Source organism: Lynx rufus, unplaced genomic scaffold, assembly GCF_022079265.1.
Source record: "Lynx rufus isolate CCGP_SWC_20201006 ecotype Redwood Valley unplaced genomic scaffold, mLynRuf1.p SCAF_5, whole genome shotgun sequence".
NCBI lineage: Eukaryota > Metazoa > Chordata > Mammalia > Carnivora > Felidae > Lynx > Lynx rufus.
Genome location: NW_025814867.1, coordinates 34,452,678 through 34,475,665, shown reverse-complemented (window position 1 = coordinate 34,475,665; position 22,988 = coordinate 34,452,678). Strand labels below are relative to the sequence as shown.

General features: G+C 44.3%; 1 pseudogene; it reads right to left on the bottom strand.

Annotated features, from left to right (window-relative positions):
- Nucleotides 1-11,912: 11,912 nt before the first annotated feature.
- LOC124527132 (purine nucleoside phosphorylase-like) lies at nt 11,913-20,311 on the bottom strand (annotated as a pseudogene).
- Between the last annotated feature and the right edge of the window lie 2,677 nt (nt 20,312-22,988).

Genomic DNA, 22,988 nt, shown 5'->3' with positions numbered 1-22,988 from the left:
TCTGGGGCTCTGTGCCATATGCCATAGGACTCCCCTCCTGAGGGAAACCTCTATATTTCAGATGAGAAAGACACAAAGATTTTTGTGCCATGTGTTTATCTTTGCATCTGGACTTCACACACTGGAATCTCAGAGTGGAAGCTCATTGCTATCACTTCCTCACAATAATGCCTATTGCCCTGACCTATAAAGCTGCAGCCTTTTTAACCCAAACCAGCCGGAGCCACTGCTGAGTTAGATGATAACAGCAGGAGCCATTATTTACGGAACACCGGTCAAAGTTCTCCAGTGCAAAAGGTGAGAGATGTTAAGGAATTGGCTCATGAGATTTTGGGGGCTGGCCAGTCTGAAATCCTGAATCCTGTAAGGCATACATACCACCAGGCTGGAAATTGCAGCAGGAGTCCATGTTGCAATCTCACGTCCAAAGGCAGTCTGAAGCAGACTTTCTTCCTCCTGAGGGGACTGCAGTCTTTTCCTCCAATACCTTCATCTGTTTCGAGGCTCTCTCACATTACTGAAAGGTAATCTGCTTTATTCAATGTCAATCACATCTAAAAAATAACCACAGAGCAGCATCTAGACTGGTGTTTGACCAAAGAGCTGGGTATCGTAACCTAGACAAGTGACACATTAAAAAAAAAAAAAGAAAGAAAAGAAAAGAAATCACAGGGGCACCTGGCTGGTTCAGTGGTACAGCATGGGACTCGTTCTTGGGGTTGTGAGTTCAAGCCCCATGCTGGGTGCAGAGCCCACTCAAAAATAAATTAGTTGAGTAAGTAATTAAAATAACTATCACAACCTGTTACTCAGTGCCATGCACTCAGATAATCCCCAAAACAACCCTATAGGCAGTCATCATCATCCCCACTTTACAAAAGACAAAACCAAGGGCTTAAACCGCAGAAACCACAACAAGTAGGGGACCAGGTCTGAAACCCCAGTCTCCTATCCTTGTCCATAACTTCCTCCTACCTCATCCCTTCCTCTTACTCAGTTGCTAGAGCACCAAAAGATGCATCTAGGCTATGGGTTCTCAGTTACGGATGCACATTAGAATCGCTGGTAAAACTGATTTAAAAAACAAACAAAAACCAACATTCAGACCTCCAGCCCCCACCTTACCCCCCCACCCCAAGACCCTCATTCTGTTCATCAGAGGAAGGGCCCTGAGTGTCAATATTTTAACCTCCCACTCTCCTAATGGGCAGTGAGGCCGAGAATCCCTATTCTAAAAAATAAAAAAATAAAATTATGTTTATTTATTTTTGAGGGGTAGGGGAAGAGGCAGAGAGAGAGGGAGACACAGAATCACACAGGCGCTGACAGCACAGAGCCTGACACAGGGCTCAAACCCAGGAACCTCGAGATCATGACTTGAGTCAAAGACGCTTAACTAACTGAGCCACCCAGGCACCCCAAGAATCCCTATTCTAGAAGGTGGGACAGTGAAAGGCATGAGTACCTTTCTTTTGAGGAGTGTAGATTGCGCAACAGAAAATACACAACTTAAAGGAAATCAAGTGGTTATAAAGTAGCCTGTGGGAAAACTAACAAATATTTTTCCTCTCTCAGCATGAAATTAGCCATTTCCTCTCTCATTTTAAAGTAGCTTACAGTGAGTACTTCCTTAATTATTTAATTGGAAATACAAAAGGGGGAAAGTGAGTATACTTTATTCCAGCAATAAACATGTTGTAAGCACCTGCTGAGTATCGGCCACTATGCCGGACTGCCAGCAGTCACGTCTATCAAGGTGCCTATCCTTAGCCAGCTAGTCATTGAGTGGGCAGTCAGAACCACAAAACAATGTGGGAAGTAGACAGAGACCTGTCCCAAAGGTCCCAAAGTCCAGAGATGGTGCCCAGCCACAGAGCAGGGACGTGAAACACGGAACTTGATACTGTGAAGCCTGCGTTTTCAGAGACTTCCACTCTGAGTGGATGTCCCTCCCTGATCACCAAGGCCTCAGGGGGTGCTCACGGCAGCCAGCCCCTGGTGAAGGGAATCATCCAGGGCTCCTAGATGCCCAATAGGACCCATTCTGTCCTTGCCTGTTCCACCAGTCCTTAGTGAAATACGAAAAACTTCCATTTAGAGATTCTTGGTGTTAAAACGCCCCCTTCTTTTCTGAAGTGATCATAGCATTTGTTTTGGCCAATGTCCTGATGTGCCAAAGCAAGTCTGTGTTGTTTCCCCAATAACTATAGGGGATACTTCACAGGCTCATGAACTCCAAAAACCTGGGAACCACCACATGAGACAATGGCTCTAGGCCTCATATGAGTGGGAATCTCTGGGAACCTCAGCCTCTGCACCCAGACTTGTCCCCACTCTATCTACCCACAGGCTTTCTCAATAAACTGCATGACACGCCCAGATTGTCAGCTCTTTGAAAGAGAACACCAAAGTTTTGGAGCATGATATTTGCAGAATTGTTGAACTGGCTATTTTTGTGGGCTTATGAGGAACAAACAAATACAGTCACATACTATGTAAGGTAGAAAACAAGGATAGCATAACTAAACCAGGAGAGCGGCCCACAACCTTTGGTTTCTCCTGCCCCAGACCTGGGATCTGGCCCATCAACTGAAAAAGGGAATCACCCACGGTAAGAGTGGCTACCAATAATACATTAAGGTAAATCTACTACAATAAAATAAAATGGTCTTTGAGTAGGCAACAACCTTATAAGGACAAAAAGGACAAAAAATTTAATCAAATTTAATCAAAAAGAGACAGTGAGAAACCTTGGGGGAAGCCCCTTGCCACCCTCTGGCGGGAGGGCTCCACCAGCTATAAAGCTGCCTCTAGCAGGGTTCCAGCCTTGGGGTGGATGGGCCAATCCTGTCAACATCAGGAAGGGTGTGGACTTGACCCTTAACGGAAGGCTCCTGCCAGGATGAGGGAAAGAGAGCTAGCACACCTGCACTCCCAGGGATCACAGGCCTATGTTCAAGGGAAGGGGAGGACTTCCAACGGAAACAATATTTTCTTTTTCCTTTTTTTTTTTTTCACAATGACTATGCATCATTTTTATAATGACAAAGGCCCTTTCAAGATTAGAATAAAAAGAACAATATAGGGAACACCTGGGTAGCAATCAGTGGGTTGATTGCGGCCTCTTGATGTCAGCTCAGGTCAGGATCCCAGGGTCGTGGGATGGAGTCCCACAGTAGGCTCAGGGCTGGGCATGGAGCCTGATTGAGATTCTCTCTCAATCTTTCCCCCGCTCCTTTCCCCGGCTCGTGCTCTAACTCGCTCTAAAATAAAAAATTACAAATTAGAAAAATAAAAAAATATATAGATGGGGTGAGGAGGGAGACTACGGAGGGCCACTACACCAACCACGAAGGCAAGAAACTTGAGTTCCAACACCAAGAACTATCCTGTTTTGTCATTCCTCAGCTCTTTAAAACCGATCCCCACCTAATCGTGCAAATTTCCAAAGATCCAGGCTCCCAGCCACTAAGTGAAGTAGACTGAGGATCTGCTTTAGGGGCTGGCCTAGAAAGAGACGCCCAAAACCAGGATCCCTCGGGCAAGTGACCCCTAAGGTATGTCTGGTTCGAAGCCTGCGGCCGCCAGGTGTCACCCTAACCTCTGCTCCCACTGCTGCCGGCTTTGCCTTCCCCTAAGGTCTGGGGGCAGGGCGTCCACCCACGCGGCGCACGCCGGGACGCGCCTAGTGCCCGTGAACCCGTAGAACTCGACCCAAATGCATAGGCACCGCTTGCTTTCAGCCCCCAAACTCTAGTACCGGGCAGGGACATCAGGTCCCCGGGAGGACACTGGCACAGCCCTCGGCCCCGCCTTCTGACCTCCTTCCGCGCGGAGAAGGGGGGTCAGATGAGACCCGAGGTGGGCCCGGGGAAGAAGCCAGGCCGTCCAAAAATGAGGAGACCTCACGCTTGAAAAGTCACGTTTGCGGATGACAAGGTGGGAGAAGAGGCCAGAACCCCACCTTCCTCCCTTTTCCCCGCCAGCCTCGCCCTGCCCTCCGCCCTCCCTCTGCCCTCCTTCCTCTTCCCGCCTGGGGCAGAAGCAGAAGTGTCTGAATGCCGGCAGGAAACGGGCCGGGAGCTCCCGGGGTTCCCAGCGCGCCAGGCCAGGGGGGAGGTCCTGCGCGCAGCCGAGCGAGGCGCCGACTCGCGCGGCAGGGACGCCGGGCCAACTAGGCCCGCCAGGGGGCGCTGCGGCGCGGGCCCGCTGCCGGGGGCGTGGCCGGCAGACGCGGAGGGCGTCGCCGCTGGTCACACTTCCTCAGAAAGAAGCAGAGGGACCTTGAGCCCAGAGTAGGGAGAAGCTCTTTGGCTGCTACCCCCAGCAGGATTCGCGTTGGGCCCTGAGGGCAGGTCCTCTGTCTTGCTGGCTGCTGCACCGTCACTTCCTGGAACAGTGCATAATAAATGCCGTATTCACCAAATATTGATTGAAAGCCTGCTAATGCCAGGAAATGTCCTTGGCACTGGGGATAAATGAGTGAACAAAACAAAGTCCCTGCTCTTGTGAGGTTTATATTCTGTTGCGGGTGCAGGGAGGGGAGGCAGGGAAGACGAGCAATAAGATAGAAGTAGTAAAAAGCAGCACATAGATGTCAGAGGGAATAAATGCTATGTAAAGCAGAGTAAGGGGATAAGGAGTTGTAGAGTGGAGTGGGGATTGTTATTTTCTGCAGTGTTGTCAGGGAAGGCCTCTCAGAGGGAGACGCTTTAGCAGATACCTAAAAGAAGGGGCGACAGCACCCAAGCAGCTAGCTGAGGTAAGAGCAGAAAAATAACAAACACTTCACACTTGTGTGAATGAGTTTTCCAAGTAGGGCACCGAACTGGGCAATGGTTCCTCTGAGACACCTAGGCGCCCTCTCTCCAGACTTGTCTGCCCCTCTTCAACCATCCATCCATGCATCCATCCATCCATCTATCCATTCTTTTAGTCAGCAGTCAGGGGAGCACCTGCCTACTTTATGCTGGACTGTATGCTGGGTGTATTTCATTTTCATATCCTCTACAGCCAGGATATGAAAGTAAAAAAGACATACTGCTTGAAAGAAAAAAGGGCCTCCACCTTCACTCTGGTGGGACAGAGACTGTCACAGCCTTCCTGGAGAGTAATTTGATAACTTTTTTTTTTTTTTTTTAAGATTTTCAAGCAATCTATACTCCCAACGTGGAGCCCAATCTCACAACCCCGAGATCCGGAGTTGCCAGTTCTTCCAACTGAGCCAGTCAGGCGCCCCAACAGCATCTTACTTGTAAATGTACTTACCCTTTGTAGATGGAACTAGAGTGTGTTATGCTAAGCAAAATAAGTCAGTCAGAGAAAGACAAATATCATATGACTTCACTCATATGTGGAATTTAAGAAACAAAACAGATGAACATAGGGGAAGGGAAGCAAAAATAAGATAAAAACAGAGAGGGAGACAAACCATAAGAGACTTTTAAATACAGACAACAAACTGAGGGTTGTTGGCAGGGTGTCGGGTGGGGGGATGGGCTAAATGGGTGATGGGCATTAAGGAGGGCACTTGTTGGGATGAGCACTGGGTATTACATGTGAGTGATGAATCACTAAATTCTATTCCTGAAATCATTATTACACTATATGCTGACTAACTTGGATTTAAATAAAAATAAGTAAATAAACTTACCCATTGAACCAAATGCCTCAATATGGGACTACTGACTGGAGCTAGATTGACTGGGTTTTTGTTTTTGTTTTTTAAAGTTTATTTATTTATTCTGAGAGAAAGAGAGAGCAAGTTGGGTGAGGGGCAGAGGATGGGGGTGGGGGTGGGGGAAAAGTGAGAATCCCAAGCAGCTCCACACCATCAGTACATAGCCCCATGCAGGGATGGAACTCACAAACCGTTAAGATCATGACCTGAGCCAAAGTTGGAGGCTTAACCAACTGAGCCACCCAGGTGCCCCATTGTTTTTGTTTTTTAAGTAAACTCTACACACCCAATGTGGGGCTTGAACTCACAGCCTCAAGAACAAGAGTCATATGTTCTGTTGACTGAGCCAGCCAGGTGCCCCTAGAATGTCTGGAATGACTGGGTTTTAACTCCAGCCCCATCTCTTATCAGGTCTAGGACCCAGGAAATATTGTCTACCTGTATGCCCAAGCCTTCACATGTATAAAATTAAGCTAATAATAATGATACCTAACTCAGGATTTTTGAGAAAATACATCACAATGGTTTAGAGCAGTGCCTGGCTCATAGCAAGTGTTAGCTATCATTATTTGCTTAGGCAAATAATAACTAGTTGACCTGTTCACCAAAATGCTCTCTATAAGGTCATCTGCTTAGCTCCATTTTGTCACAACCTCAATAGGGACATGACTAAGCAGATTGTGATGTATCCCTTCTATAGAATAAAACATAACTTTAGGAAGATCTTGCTAATAGAGACATCTTGAGACCCGTATCAGCAAGTCAGACCAAATGTCAAAAAATGGTGAGTCCTGTGCAATGCTGGAATGTGTGTCATGGGAGGACTGAGGAGGAATTGGCTCTAGGGGCCTCACTTCCTCCCATGAGAGCTAGTTTGACCTGTTATCTGAATAGTCAGTCAACATCAATCAAAATTTTAAAATGCACGTAGTTTTTGACCCAGCAATTCTACTTTTAGGAGCTTATTGTAAACATATACTAGCACATTTGCACAAAGACTCATGAACGAGGTTTGTGGCAGTCTTGTCAAAGATGGAACCAACTTTGGGGCACCGGCAGGCTCAGTCAATTAACCACCTGGCTCTTGATTTTGGCTCAGGTCATGATCTTATGGTGTGAGGGATCAAGCCCCACATCGAATTCTCTCTCTCTCAAAATAAATATAAACAAACGTAAAAAAAAAAAAAAAGATGAAAACAACCTAAATGTCTGTCAACAGAGGAATAGTTAAATAAATTATGATGCATTTATCCAATGATTGTGTAGACATTAAAGTTAATGAAGCCAATATGGAAAAATCTCCAAGATGAATGAAGTTAAAAACACAAATTAACTGGGGTACCTGGGTAGCTCAGTTGGTTAAGTGGCTGACTTCGGTTCAGGTCATGATCTCATGGCCTGTGAGTTTGAGCCCTGCATCAGCCTGGAGCCTGCTTCAGATTCTGTATCTCCCTTTCTCTCCTCCCCTCCCCCCCTCAAAAAAATAAATAAACATTGGAAAAAGGGGGGGGGAATTGGGTGGCTGGAAAATAGAGGTAGGAGGGAAACATTTCATTGAATATTGTTTTGTGCCTTTTGAACTTTGAGCACTGTGAATAATTATTCATTCAAAACAAACAACAATAACAACAACAACAACAACAACAACAAAACAACCAGTCCTAGCAGGCCTCTTGGTATATCCTATAAAATATCCCATTCTAACCAAAGCATTAATATAATAAGAATTAGACAGATAAATAAACTCAGCAATACAGGTTCCTCCTCCAAAAATCTTCCCTATTCTTGTTAAGTTATTGTCTCAGGACATTTTATCTGGGCAAAGATCTGGGGAGGCATTCAGTAACACTAGACAGAAAGTCTGAGGTGCTGGTCTGAGCTTCCTGAGGAATCAGTGAAGCTTCCCAGAGGGGGAAATCAGGGACCCAGTGGCAGGAGCTTAGTGGCACCCTGAGGAGGCAAAACTAATCCAAGTAGGAGACAGAGGAGACAGAACTGAAGAGCTACAAAGAGAGACTGGAGTGCAGATGGCCAAGAGGCAATCGGTCAGCTAAGCTGGGGAAGAGGGTAAGCTGCAGTGGAACAGAACATCCTCCAGGGTCTGGAAACTAAAGAGGAGAAGAAGGAGTGGCCCATTTACCATCTCTCCCATGACCAAATTTGTGCTTCCCATGCCTGCAACTCTGGACTCTGCAAGGTAGAAGGTTCTGGTCCCCAAACGGGCTACACTCTTGCCAAAGAATACAAGTTCCCACTGAACTACAAGCTACGGCTCCTCACTAGCATCCTGCCGATGACAGAAAACAGTCGCCATTGTGGAAAAGGCAACTGACCCTGATCAGCAGAAGGAGGTAGAACTGCTTTTACACAGTGAACAAAGGGGAACACATGTGGAACCACTGACAGTTTGGATTAGATCATTCTTTGCTGGGGAAGACAGTAGTATGCATTGTAGGATATTCAGCAGCATCACCAGCCCCTACCTGCTAATACCAGTAACACTCTCACAGCTATGACAATGAAAAATGTCTCCAGGCATTGCCAGATGTCACCTAGGGAGCAAAATCATTGTCAGCTGAGAACCACTAATATAACTAATAACAGCAAAACTTTTCTTCAAAAAGAGATCAAGTTAAAATGGAATCATACAAAAATCCTCAGTTAAAACCAGAGGAGGCAGAAAAAAGGGGACAGACAAATAAAGAACAAGAATAAAAATAGGAAAAAGTTACAAGTATGGTGAATATTAATCCAGTGATATTAGTAATCACTTTAAATATGAATTTGTCTCAAGAGAATCAGAAGACAAGCTACAAATAGGGAGAAAATACCTGAGAACTCTCCTACTTTCTGCTCAATTTTGCTGTAAGCTTAAAACTGCTCTAAAAACAAGAATATTTCACAAACAGTTTTCAAATGTGAATCATCTAAATACACAGATTAAAAAACAGAGATTGTGGGGCGCCTGGGTGGCTCAGTCGGCATCTGTATTCGGCTCAGGTCATGATCTCATGGCCTGTGAGTTCAAGCCCCATGTCAGGCTCTGTGCTGACAGCTCAGAACCTGCAGCCTTCTTTGAATTCTATGTCTCCCTCTCTCTCTGCCTCTCCCCCACTCATGCTCTGCCTCTCTCTCTTTGTCTCTCTCTCTCTCAAAAATAAGTAAACATTAAAAAAAAAAAACCACAGAGATTGTGAGGACACAAAAAAATGGAAAGATATTCCACACTCATGGATAGGAAGAACAAATATTGTTAAAATGTAGATTCTATCCAAAGCAATCTACACATTCAATGCAATCCCTGTCAAAATACCAAAAGCATTTTTCACAGTACTAGAACAGACAATCTTGAAAATTTTTTGAAGATTTTTTTTTAATTTTTTTTTTCAACGTTTATTTATTTTTGGGACAGAGAGAGACAGAGCATGAACGGGGGAGGGGCAGAGAGAGAGGGAGACACAGAATCGGAAACAGGCTCCAGGCTCTGAGCCATCAGCCCAGAGCCTGACGCGGGGCTCGAACCCACGGGCCGCGAGATCGTGACCTGGCTGAAGTCGGATGCTTAACCGACTGCGCCACCCAGGCACCCCAGAAGATTTTATTTTTAAGTAATCTCTACACCCAACATGGGGCTCAAACTCACAACCCTGAGATCAAAAGTTGCATGTTCCTCCAGCTGAGCCAGCCAAGCACCCCAACAATCCTAAAATTTGTATGGAGTCACAAAAGACCTTGAATCGCCAAAGTAAACTTGCAAAAGAAAAGCAAAACTGGAGGCATCACAATTCTGGACTTCAAGTTATATTACAAAGCTGTAGTAATGAAAACAGTATAGTACTGGCACAAAAATGGACACATGGATCAAAGAACCGAATAGAAAACCCAGAAATAAACTTACAATTATATAGTCAATTAATCTTCGACAAAACAGGAAAGAATATCCAATGGGAAAAAGTCTCCTCAACAAATAGTGTCAGGGAAAAAACTGGACAGCAACACGCACAAGAATGAAACTGGACCACTTTCTTACATCATGCATGAAGATAAACTCAAAATGAATTAAACATCTAAATGTGAGACAGGAAACCATTAAAATCCTAGAAGAGAAGAGAACACAGGCAGTAACTTGTCTGACATTGGTCACAGCAACTTTTTTCTAGATAGGTTCCCTGAGGCAAGGGAAATAAAAGCAAAAATAAACTATTGGGACTACATCAAAATAAAAATGTTCTGTACAGCAAAGCAAACAATCAACAAAACTAAAAGGCAACCTATGGAATGGGAGACAATATTTGCAAATGACATATCCAATGAAGGGTTGGTATCCAAAATATATAAAGAACTATGCAACTCAACACCAAAAAAACAAATAATCCAATTTAAAAATGGGCATAAGACATGAACAGACATTTCTTCAAAGAAAGCATACACAGATAGCCAACAAACACATGAAAAGATGCTCAATATCACTTATCATCAGAGAAATGTGAATCAAAACCACAATCAGATATCACCTCACATCTGCCAGAATGGCTAAAATCAAGAATATAAGAAACAGTAAGTGTTGGGAAGGATGTGGAGAAAAGGAACCCTCATGCACTATTGGTGGGAATGCAAACTGGTGCAGCCACTCTGGAAAACTATATGGAGGGTCCCCCAAAAAGTTAAAAATAGAACTACCCTATGATCTAGCAATAGCACTACTGGGTATTTACCCAAAGAATACAAAAACAGTAATTCAAAAGGATATATGCACCCCTGTGTTTATAGCAGCATTATTTATAATAGCCAAGATATGGCTGCAGACCAAGTGTCCATAGATTGATGAATTGATAAAGAAGATGTGGTATACGTATACAATGGAATATTATTCAGCCATAAAAAGAATGACATCTTGACATTTGCAACAACACAGATGGAGCTAGAGAGTAAAATGCTAAGCAAATAAGTCAGAGAAAGAGAAATACCATATGATTTCATTTATTTGTGGATTTTAAGAAACAAAACAAACTAGCAATAGGAAAAAAAGAGAGGGAGAGAGAGAGAGAGAGAGAAGAAACAGATGCTTAACTGTAGAGAACAGTTACCAGTTACCATACCCCTGATGGTTACCAGCAGGGAGGTGGTGGGGGGGGATGGGTGAAATAGGTGATGGTGATTAAGGAGTGCCCTTGCTGTGATGAGCACTGGGTGACCTATGGAATTGTTGAATCACTATATTGTACACTTGAAACTAATATTACACTGTACGTTAACTATACTGAAATTAAAATAAAAACTTAAAAAACAAAAAAAGAGAGATTGTCTAAATGGGCAAAAATCCTTAGAACTAATATCGTACCTAACAGTGAGAAACTGGATGCTTTTCCCCTAAAATTGGGAACAAGTCAAGGATGCCTTCTGTCACCATTCTTTTTTTTTTTTTTTTTTTTTCCCATTTCATCTGCCTGGGTGGCTCAGTCAGTTAAGTGTCCAACTCCAGTTCAGGTCATGAAATCACGGTTCGTGAGTTCAAGCCCCACATAGGGCTCTCTGCTGTCAGCCCAAAGTCTGCTTCGGATCTTCTGTCCACCTTTCTCACTGACTCCCTCTCTCACTCTCTCTCAAAAATAAATAAATAAGTCATATATATATATAAATATATATATGTATATGTTATATATGTATATAAAGTAGTAGGAGAAATATATATAATTTATATAAATAAATAAATAAGCCATATATATATATATATATACACATATATATATAAAGTAGTAGGAGAAATATATATAAATTTATTTATTTATTTATTTGTTTATGATAGTATTAAAGTATTAAAGTCCAAGAGGTATTGGACTGGACTTGACTGGCCCTTATGTGGTCTCTAGTGCTTGGGAGGAGGCAGAACTGAGTCTCCGGGAATGTGAAAACATTATCTCAAAAAGACAGCAGCAGCTACCGTGTCAAGTTTGACAGCCCAAGCCACACCCAGGGCATACACACAGCTGTGTGTGGTCGGGCTTGGGCTCCAGCTCTCGGGGAAGAGCAGGGGGTGAAAACAGCTTTGTGACAACTGAGCAAAGAGGAGCCAGCGTAGAAGGGTCTGGTGGGAGGAAAGGGGAAGGTGAAGGAAGGAATCTTGCTCTCCTTTCTCCTCCTACTTAGTGGCTGAGGCGTGTGACCCCAGCAAGGGGCCAAAGTAGGAGGTACCTACTTGGATCCCATTAGGGAGAGGCCACTCCAGGACTGGTTAACTGGCATTGCCAGGCAGTGGAGTACCAGCCATAAGAATAGAGACAAGCTGTTCCAATTTCTGCACAGCTTGTTTCCCGGCCTCTAGTACTTTCCTCGTGATTGTCTCCTGGCTTTCATAATCCAGGATGACTTCCTTAGTATTGAGGGAGAAGCCAAAGGCTCAAAGTCCATGGCGCTTTGCAACTAGAACTTCTGGTACTGTGCTCATGCCGACAGCATCTGCCCCCACCCAGCTTCTGCAGCAGGTGAGGCCACAGTCTCATAGGTGGGGCCCGCCACCATCACATATGTGCCTTGCTGAAGCTTTCTCTGCCCCCCCATTTGTTTCCAGGCACCGTGAGCCTTCTGCCTCACATCCCGGTCATAGGCCTCAGACATGACAGGGAAACAAGTTCCAAACCTGTCATCATTGGGCCTTCTGAGAGGGCTCAAACCACAGAAACCAGGTAGGTTGATGTGATGACAGATCAGCATGATGTCTCCAACCTCAAACTTGGAGCTGCATCAGTGATCACCAGGGTGTCCACACCCGGAAGGCAGAAAACCCTCACTGGGATTGTCACCTTTGAGAGCAGGTCGACTTCATCCCTGTGGAACCCGCCTGCATCATCACTCAGGATCTGCCATTCAGGAATGCAGACACATGGGTGTTTGGCTGGCACTGTGCTTTGGGGAAAGTTTGGTATCTCACTCTAGTGAAGATCTAGGCCCGAATCAACTGATTGGCCAGACTCCTAACCCAGGACCACAGATCGCTGCCACTTGAGGCCAGTGTTTGGTGTGGCACAGGGGCCATTTTGCAGTGTTCTGATATTCTTCACATGTAAATCCATTCTCCCTGGTCCCACAGACTCCCTCTCCGGGAGCCTGCCCTTCTATACTCGGATACACTCTGCTGAGCTATTGTCGCTGGGTAGGGTAAGGCGCATGGTCGTTCTCTCACCCCTCTTTTTTTTTTTTCCAAATGTTTATTTATTTACTTTTGAGAGAGACAGCATGAGTGGGGGAGGGGCAGAGAGAGAGGGAGAAAGAGAAACTCAAGCAGGCTCACCACTGTCAGCGCAGAGGCGGATGTGGGGCTCAAACTCACAAACCATGAGATCACAACCTGAGCCCAAATCAAGAGTCAGTCCCTTAACTGACTGAGCTACTCAGGTGCCCCGTTCTCTCACCCCTCTTAATCAACCTTGTGCTAGGAGTCCTAGTTACTACAATAAGACAAGAAAAGGAAATAAAAGTTATGCAGACGGGGGGCACCTGGTGGCTTAGTCAGTAGTAGGGCATGCCACTCCTGATCCCAGGGCTGTGAGTTCATGTCCCATAATGGGCTTAGAGCTTACTTAAAAGAAAAAGAAAAAAAAAAAAAAAAGATATGCAGATTGGGAAGGAGTTACAGGTGACATGATTATCTATGTAGAAAACCCCAAAATGACTTCTGGAGTTAATAAATAAATATAGCAAAGTGTTAACTCATACTGATGTAAACAAATGATTAAATAAATGAATGAATAGGGGAGAAGTGATAAATCTCCTATGCAGAAGAATTCCAAATAATTTATGTTAAAGTCCTAAACCGCAGTACTTGTGACTGTGACTTTACTTGGAAAGTCTTCGCAGATGGGATCAAGTTAAGATGAGATCACTAGGGTGGGCCCCCATCCAATATAATTGGTATTCTTATAACAGAGGGACACAGACAAAGACAACAGGGGAAGAACACCTGGTGCCAGTGGAAGCAGGCACACTGGAGTGTTACATAACAAACCAAGGAAACCCAAGATTTGCCAGCAGCACCAGAAGCTGGAGGGGGCACAGATGAACTTCTCTAGAAACTTCAGAGAGATGGGGCGCCTAGGTAGCTCAGTTGGTTGGGCATCCAACTTCAGATCAGGTCATGATCTCACAGTTGGTGGGTTTGAGCCCCATGTTGGGCTCTGTACTGACAGCTCAGAGCCTGGAGCCTGCTTCAGATTCTGTGTCTCCCTCTCTCTCTGCCCCTCCCCCACTCACCCAGGCGCGTGTGCTCTCTCTCTCTCTCTCTCAAAAATAAATAAATAAACATTTAGAAACTTCAGAGAGAACATGGCCTTGCTGACACCTTGATTTCAGACTTCCAGCCCCCAGAACTGTGAGAGAATAAATTTCTGTCATTTTAAGCCACCTAGTTTGTGTTAGTTTGTTACTCAACCCTAGAAATTAATACACCCCCTGAAGGAACCTGAACATAACTCCCTACTCCTCCTTTATGTGTATGTTGGACATAGTGACTTCTTTCTAATGAGAACAGTATGGAAAGAGGGAAAAAGAGTACTTTGACCGTGGAGAAACCTGACCACCTCAGCCAGGGGATTAATGTCAGTATCAACAATGATAACTCATACTGATGGTGTGTACCTTGATATGATATAATGAACATGGGTCTTTTTCTCTGTGGTTGTCTTCCCCGAAACCTATAATGTCAAGCTAACCATGAGAGAAACATTGGAGAAATTCCAATAGAAGAGCATGGTACAAAAGGGACTAGTGCTCCTCAAAATTGTCAAGACCATCAAAACCAAGGAAAGTCTGAGAAACTCTCATAGCCAAGAAGAGCCCAAGGAGATAACGCATGGCAATATGGTATCTTGAATGGGATCCTGAATCAGAAAAAGGACACTAGGTAAAAATCAAAATCCATTTAAAGTTTCTGAAAAGACAATAAAACACAAATACTGCCAAAATGTCAATATTCTAAAAAAAAAAATTTGTAAAAGTTAACAGCATTTTTTAAAAGGGGATCAAGTTTATTGTGGTATTTGCTCTAGAAAAATTTATCAATGGATCCTTATACCAGCTCTAGTGGTCACTATAATAGGTCAATTGTTTTCCACTGAAGTTTTGTGTTCTTTGTAGCAAGATTGTTCCAAGTGACTCCTTTACTTGGTGATTGTGGATGAAAAATGAGATCCAGAAAGCCAATCTGGCCAGGTGATCCCTTAGAAATATACAGAAAGAATGAAATCCTGACTAACACAGAGCAGTTGTATATAATCATTTTAGTTAAAAAAAATCGTCCTTATAGGGGAAATACTATTTTTTTCACTACACATTACATTATGGAAACTAAGGCATGGAGAAATTTAATAATCTTCCCAGATCATATAGCAAGTAAGTGGTCTAGCTGAAATTTGAGTCTAAGTTCCAGACTCTGGATCTAGACACTCTAGCATAGCGTGGGAAGCCAAACTGTAATAGAGAATTTCATGATACTTTATGAAATCAGAAGACGAGGAAGTCTGAAGGGATGTTTTATGCAAGTCATAATAAACTATCCCAACCCCACAACTTAGTACATTTTTAGAGAAAGCATAGCATAGGGATTCAAAATGTGGGCTCTGGAACCAGGCTGCCAGAGCCCAAATCCCAGCTCTGCCACTATCTTGCTGTATGATCAAGGCAAGTTACTTAGCTTCTGTGGTCAGCACAATAATGTCTCTAAAGATGTCCATGTCCTAATCCCCAGAACCTGGGAATATGTTAGGTTACATAGCGAAGGAGAATTAAAGTTGCAGATGGAATTAAAGGGACTAAAGAACTGACCTTAAGATAAGGAGATTGTCCTGGGTTTCCTGGGGTAGGCCCAATGGGATCACAAAGGTCCTTAAAAGTGGATGAAGTCCCCAGAGAAAAAGAGAAGTGACAATAGAAGCAAGATCGAAGTGATAATGTATGAGAACTCAGTCCACCAATGCTGGCTTTAAAGTCAGAAGGGAGAGGGTGCCTGGGTGGCTCAGTCCATTGAACCTCCGGCTCTTGAGTTCAAGCCCTGTATTGGGCTTTACACTGACAATGCACAGCCTGTTTGGAATTCTTTGTCTACCCTCCCCCCATCTCAAAATGGATAAACTTAAAATAATAATAATAATAAATAAATAAATAAATAAATAACCAAAGCAAAAAAAAGTTGGAAGGGAACCATGAGCCAAGGGATGCAGGCAGCCTCTAAAAACTGCAAGGAAAGGGCGCCTGGGTGGCTCAGTCTGTTAAGTGTCCTACTTTGGCTCAGATCATGATCTCATGGTTCAAGAGTTCAAGCCCTGCATCCGGCTTTGTGCTGACAGTGCACAGAGCCTGCTTGGGATTCTCTCTCTCTCCCTCTCTCTCTGCCCCTCCCTCACTTGCACTTTACTCTCTCTCTCTCTCTCTCTCTGATAAATTAACTTTAAAAAATAATAATAAAATAGAAAAATAAAAGCTGCAAGGAAACAGATTTTTCCTTAAAGACTTCCAGAGGAAAGCAGCCTCACTTACACCTTAATTTCAGTCCAGTGAGACCTGTTTCAAACCTCTGACCTCAAGTATTCTAAGATAAATTTCTATTGTTTTAAGTCACATAGCTTGTGGTGTTTTATTATAGTAGCAGTGGAAAGCTAACGCACCTTCTCCATTTCAGTTTCCTCACTTATAAAATAAATTTTTCTCATTATCTCTATTGTGAAATTAGAAAAGAAAATATAGGGGCACCTTACTGGCTCAGTTGGCAGGGCATGCAACTCTTAATCTCAGAGTGGTGAGTTCAAGTCCCACATTGGGTGTAGAGATAAGAAGGAAGGAAGGAAGGAAGGAAGGAAGGAAGGAAGGAAGGAGAGGAAGGAAGGAAGGAGAGGAAGGAAGGAAAGGAAGGAAGATGGGAAGGAAGGAAGGAGAGGAAGGAAGGAAGGAAAAAAGAAAGGAAGGAAGGAGAGGAAGGAAGATGGGAAGGAATGCAGGAAGGAGGAAAGGAAGGAAGGAAGGAAGGAAGGAAGGAGAGGAAGGAAGGAAAGGAAGGAAGATGGGAAGGAAGGAAGGAGAGGAAGGAAGGAAGGAAAAAAGAAAGGAAGGAAGGAGAGGAAGGAAGATGGGAAGGAATGCAGGAAGGAGAAAAGGAAGGAAGGAAGGAAGGAAGGAAGGAAGGAAGGAAGGAAGGAAGGAAAAAAAAGGAAGGAATGAAGGAAGGAGAAAAGAAAGGAAGGAAAAAAAGGAAGGAAGGAAGGAGAGGAAGGAAGGAAAAAAGAAAGGAAGGAAGGAAGGAGGAAAAAGAAAGAGTGAGAAAGAGATAAAGAAAATACAGATAGAACCATAAAAGAATGCCCAGCACATAGTAAATTGCTGAAAAATGCTAGAAAAATAGTAAATATAAACAACTGAGGGAAGAAACCACAACAGATGCTAAAAAGATTAAATGAAATGTTGTTCAGTAACAGGATGTTAGAATGGTGACCAAGCGTTACCTCATAGTTTACATACTAAATGCAAAAAGGGGAAGTGTCTTTACAATGGAGAAATCTAGCAACCACCATCTAAACTGAGTCTTCAAACATAACATCGCCAGAGGTAGAACAACCTAACACTGATGTCCCTCCTGATAGGAGGCAATGTTAAAGTACATTATCTTTGAAATATTTCTTACCAGAAAAGTTAACCTGAATCTAATCAAGCTGTAGAGCTGACTTTCAGTTGGCAGGAAATACAAAGAATAGAGGAAGAAGTTAAATAACAACACGAAGAAACATCGAGATAAATCTGGAATGTGGGGACACCGTAGAACTGCCCTTGTCTCTTCAAAAATGTTGCATCATAAAATAAAAAAGGCTGTGAGGGAGTGTTTCTCTCCTCCACAAAGTCGTTCAGGAGACCAGGCCTACCCCATCTGTGATGCTGCCATCACTAACACACCTCCTATAAGGAAGAGAAAGGGGACGTGCAGAATCTTGCGTGGTGGCTTTTAATAGGTCACCTGAAAAAGTGGTACCCATCAGCTTCCACTGGCATTTCTTTGACCATAATTTCACTTGACCCCCACCTAACTGCAGGAGGGTTGGGAAAGTGGCTGGAAGCTTGGAGAAAAGAGGAAATGGGTTCAGGGTGCATCTAGCCAGCCTCCCCACACATATAACACCCTTTTACCCTTCCAGAAGTTCAGGTCTCAGCATGGCCTCTGCCAGGGAATCCTGAGCTGTGCACTCCCTCAGTGCTGAGCCCTTTCTCCATCTGACACGGACCAGTAACCCAGTGTCCTCCTTTCTCTCCTCATCCCCCATAGTCAGTCAGTCTCCAAAGACCAACATCTCCAACCTTACATATCTCTAAACAGCCATCACCTCTCTGACCACAATTGCCAGGGCTCAGTGCATCAGCCCCCCATCTGGCCTCCCTTCATGCAAGGCTCTTGCTCTCAAAGGATTTATATTCTTGTGTAAGGCTGAAAGTGAGCAAATAAATAAAAAGACAAAATAATTTAAGATGATGGTAGGTGGTAGGTACGAAGGAAGCACAGGCTGAAGTGATAAAGAATGACTATCTAGGGGTGGGGAAGAAGAGCTAAATTACACAGGGTGGTCAGTGAAAGCCACCCTGAGGACGTAGCTGTGGCAGATAGCGATACCCAGAATCATCCAGAAGAACACTATTTCCATTCTGTGTAAACCCTGACACTCCCTCTTCAACTCCCTCTTCCATGTTCCCTCCACTTGAAGTTGGACAGGTCTTTTGACTTGCTCAACTAATAAAGTACAGCAGAAGTGATGCTATGTGACTTCTGTCATAAAAGACAGTACAGCTGGGGCGCCTGGGTGGCTCAGTTGGTTAAGCGTCCAACTCTTGATTTTGCTCAGGTCATGATCTGAGGGTTTGTGAAATCGAGCCCCATGTCAGGCTCTGCACTGACATTGTGGAGCCTGCTTGGGATTCTCTCTCCCTCCCCCTCTCTCTGCCCCTCCCCCACTCGTGCATGCTCGAGCTCCGTCTCTCTCCCTCTCTCAAAATAAATAAATAAACTTAGAAAAAAAAAAGTGAAAGACAGCACAGCTTCCATCTAAATCTTTTGGGACACTTCTCTAGAAACCAAGCCACAAGAACAACCAAGGCCCCCCGGGCTTCCACGCTACCTGCCATGTGGGTAAGCCATCTTAGAAGCAGATCCCCAGTTCTCTGGTGATTTTCCCCAGCTGATGCTGCTTGGAACAAAAATGCATCTTTCCCATCAAGCCAAGCCCAAATTACAGATATATAAGCAAAATAAATGACTTCTGTTTTGAAGCCACTGAGTTTTGGAAGGTTTCATTATACAGCAATAGTACTGGACTGAGGCCTAAATACTAAGGAGCCAGCCATGAGGAAATCCTCACGAAGCATTTTAAGCATTGCCAACAACAAATCCTGTGGTGCTGAGACAGGAACAAGCTTAGCACGCTGAAGGAACAGACACAGCCGTGGGGCTGAGAGAGAGAGCAGTGCACGTGTGACTGGAGAGAACGGCTGAGCCCACATTGCACAGAGCCTCGCTCACCATGGGAAGAAGTTAGAAACAAATCAAAAGTGCAGTGGGAGTCTTTGGAGCGAAGTGAGAGGGGATTTGTCTCGTCCTTGAAAAGACGGCTCTGGCCGCTGTGAGGAGGGCGGTCTGTAGGCAGACAAGCGTGGAAGCAGGGAGACCAGTTAGCAGACCACTGCACTTGTCCAGATGTCCATAGAGGCAGCAGGCCCTACTGATGGAAATGATAAGAAGTGAGGGAGAAGGAAAAATAAACACAAACTTCTAGGTTTTTCTCTCAAGCAACCGGGTGAATAACAATGCTACTGGCTGGATGGGAAAGGCTTGGGGAAGAGCAGAGAGGGTAGTGGTGGGGGGAGACTTCCCGTTCCCTCAGGATGTTGGATTTCGATGTGGTTAGAGAAAGAATTCAAGCTGGTTAAATAATTCTCACTAAGCAGTTATGGGCAGGCTAGTACAGAGCTTCTGGGTCTGATGGGAGTGGAAATTCTGATAAGTACTTGGCTTTTCTTAAGAATTCCTTTCTGGTTTTCGTTTGCCTATATAGCTTTAAGAACCTCCATGCAGAGTGTGGTTGTTACAATTGCTGTGGCAAACATCCCAGTTGGAAGCTGAAACACACCCAAAGGAGGAAATTGAACTCAACATGGAGGGGACCCAGCCAGGCACTTTCCCAAACCATACTCCATTAGCCAGTCTGGAGAAGAGCTCCTGAGTGTCCAAGAGGAGGGAACTGGGCTTTAGGTGTTCACTGAAAGAATGACTAAAAAAAGAGGGCAAAGAACAATGAGCTTCTGGAAGGACTCTCAAAGCAGGAAAAGACCTAAGCTGCTAGAAGCAGCTGCTGGATCTCCTATGGGGAGAGGGAGAAGGAGGGGTATGGGTGGCCCCAGAGGAGAAGAAGGGATCCTAGGCCAGGCCACAACTATATGTCTTTCTCACCTTTCCTTCCTTGCCTTTTTCCTTACTTCCTCCCCTTTCTTCTCCAGCCACAGTTGGAGGAGCTTGCCCATTCCATTCAACTCTCTCCTTCCACAGGATGCACCACTCCCAGAGCTGAGAAGGAAGGTTATTCTCTTCACCTGGTCTTCAGCAAAGATCATTCATCCATCTTGGGCTTCTTGGAGATCACATCACAGGATCCCATGTTGGACCGGTCAGCAGAGGGAAGCAGGGTGTTCAGCCAGTCTCTATACAGGCAAAGAATGGGCAATCACGACAGCAGGGACGGGTCATTCAGTGACTGAGTCCCTTTGCCGATTCCCACTCAGAGTCCCAATTCCACTAACTCCTCTTGTCTGTATTTTTCATGTTTGTTTCAATTTTTTCCCAACTGTCTCCTCCGAGGGCTCACAGTACCTGCTGCCCAAATATTACTTCTTCACTCTCTCTCCAAAATATGGCAAGGGGTCTCAAGAGCCAATGATAACACATACCTGGACATTGCTTCATTTATTCATTCAATAAGTCTAGGGATGCCTGGGTGGTTCAGTCAGTTAAGTGACCGGCTTTGGCTAAGGTCATGGTCTCTCAGTTTGTGAGTTCGAGCCCCACATCAGGCTCAGTGCTGACAGCTCAGAGCCTGGAGCCTGCTTTGGATTCTGTGTCTCCCTCTCTCTTTGCCCCTCTCCTGCCCACACTCTGTCTCTCAAAATAATAAACATTAAAAAAATAAGTCTTTATTGAGCTCCTACCACATAGGATTATTAAAAAGGCTTGACAGTGATCCAAGTGAAAGATAATGGAAACTTGGACCAGTATGGAGGTAATGAAAAGTGGTTGGATGGTAGATATATTTTGAATGGTGGAGCAAACAGGATTCCCTAATGGACTGGACATGAGGTGTGAAGGAAGAAGGGAAGGATGCATGGGGTGCCAGGCTGGCTCAGTCTGTGGAGCATACGACTCTTGAGCTCAGGGTCATGAGTTTGAGCCCCACATTGGCCATAGAATTTACTTAAATAAAAAAAATTTTTTTTTAATTTTTTTTTTTTCAACGTTTATTTATTTTTGGGACAGAGAGAGACAGAGCATGAACGGGGGAGGGGCAGAGAGAGAGGGAGACACAGAATCGGAAACAGGCTCCAGGCTCTGAGCCATCAGCCCAGAGCCCGACGCGGGGCTCGAACTCACAGACCGCGAGATCGTGACCTGGCTGAAGTCGGACGCTTAACCGACTGCGCCACCCAGGCGCCCCCAAAAAAAAAAAAAATTTTTTTTAAAGAAGAAGAGAGGGGCACCTGGGTGGTTCAGTCGGTCAAGTGTCCGACTCTTGATTTCGGCTCAGGTCATGATCTCACAGTTTGTGAGATGGAGCCCCGTGTTGGGCTCTGCACTGTCAGTGCTTGGGATTCTCTCTCTCTGCCCCTCCCCCCCCACTAAATAATCATTTTTTTAAAAAAAGAAGAGAAGGATGCCTCCAAGTTTTTGGCTTACACATCTTTAAGAGGCTATGCCTCTGTATTGCCATTTTCTGCCATAGGAGACTGCAAGACCAGTAAATTGAAAGAAATAAATCAATGGGGACATGTTAAGTTTGAGATGCTTATTTAGACATTCCAGTGGTAATATTCTGATAGCAGTCCAAAGTTCCTGAGAAAGGTCCAGACTATGTAAGTAAAAATTTTCAAAACCTTAGCCTGCCTTTCTCTGTTCATAAGTAAAAAGAAATATTGGAATTAGAGGAGCCTACAGAATCTCAACCAGTAAACATCAGGAAGTATAAGATTAAGCAAGATATCTAGAAATGCTGTGACTAACATTGCCTGACAGAGTTGGAGAGTCACCTCTCCCAGAGACTAAGTGAGATAATGTATTTAAATAGACTTTAGAGCTTCTAAGCTCCTATACACGTGGGCACCATTACTAAATCTGTCTACAGCAGTCTCCTAACCCATAGAGACTAATGTAGGAATAGTCTTACCCCTGCTAAAATGGAAATCCACCAATGGTCTTTCCAGGTCCCTTCCCTCACAAGGGTAATATGACTATTAAAAACCAAACACCCTTTCCTCTCTCAGTAAACTTTTTTCATCCCTTTACCTGGGCCTATCCCTTTTCCTATTTACAAAATAAAAGCTTCCATGCATATTAATGAAAACAAACAGAGGGTAGGGGAAAGGGAGTAGGGAAAAGAGCAAGACCTTATATAGCAATAACCAACCTTAAATTTCTTGTTATGTGTTTTTGGGTTTTTTTTTTAATTTGTTGTACAGTGCCTGGATGGCTGTCGGAAAAGCAAGCTTTTTTTTTTTTTTTTAAATATTCATTTATTTTTGAGAGAGAGAAAGACAGAGCATGAGTGGGAGAGGAGCAGAGAGAGACGGACACAGAATCTGAAACAGGCTCCAGGCTCCCAGCTGTCAGCACAGAGTCTGATGCAGGGCTCAAACCCACGAACCGTGAGACCGTGACCTGAGCCAAAGTCTCACGCTTAACCAACTGAGCCACCCAGACGCCCCAGAAAGGCATGCGACTCTTAACCTCAGGGTCATGAGTTCAAGCCACATGTTGGGTATAGAGATTACTAAAGAAAATTCAAAGGGGATGCCTGGGTAGCTCAGTCGGATAACGGTCCAACTTCCGCTCAGGTCATGATCTCACAGTTCATGAGTTCGAGCCCCACATCGGGCTCTCTGCTGTCAGTGCAGAGCCCACTTCAGATCCTCTGTCCCCCTCTCTCTCTGCCTTTCCCTTGCTTGTGTATGCACTCTCATAAATAAATAAATAAATAAATAAATAAATAAATAAATAAATAAATTTGTTGCTTTATTTTGAAAT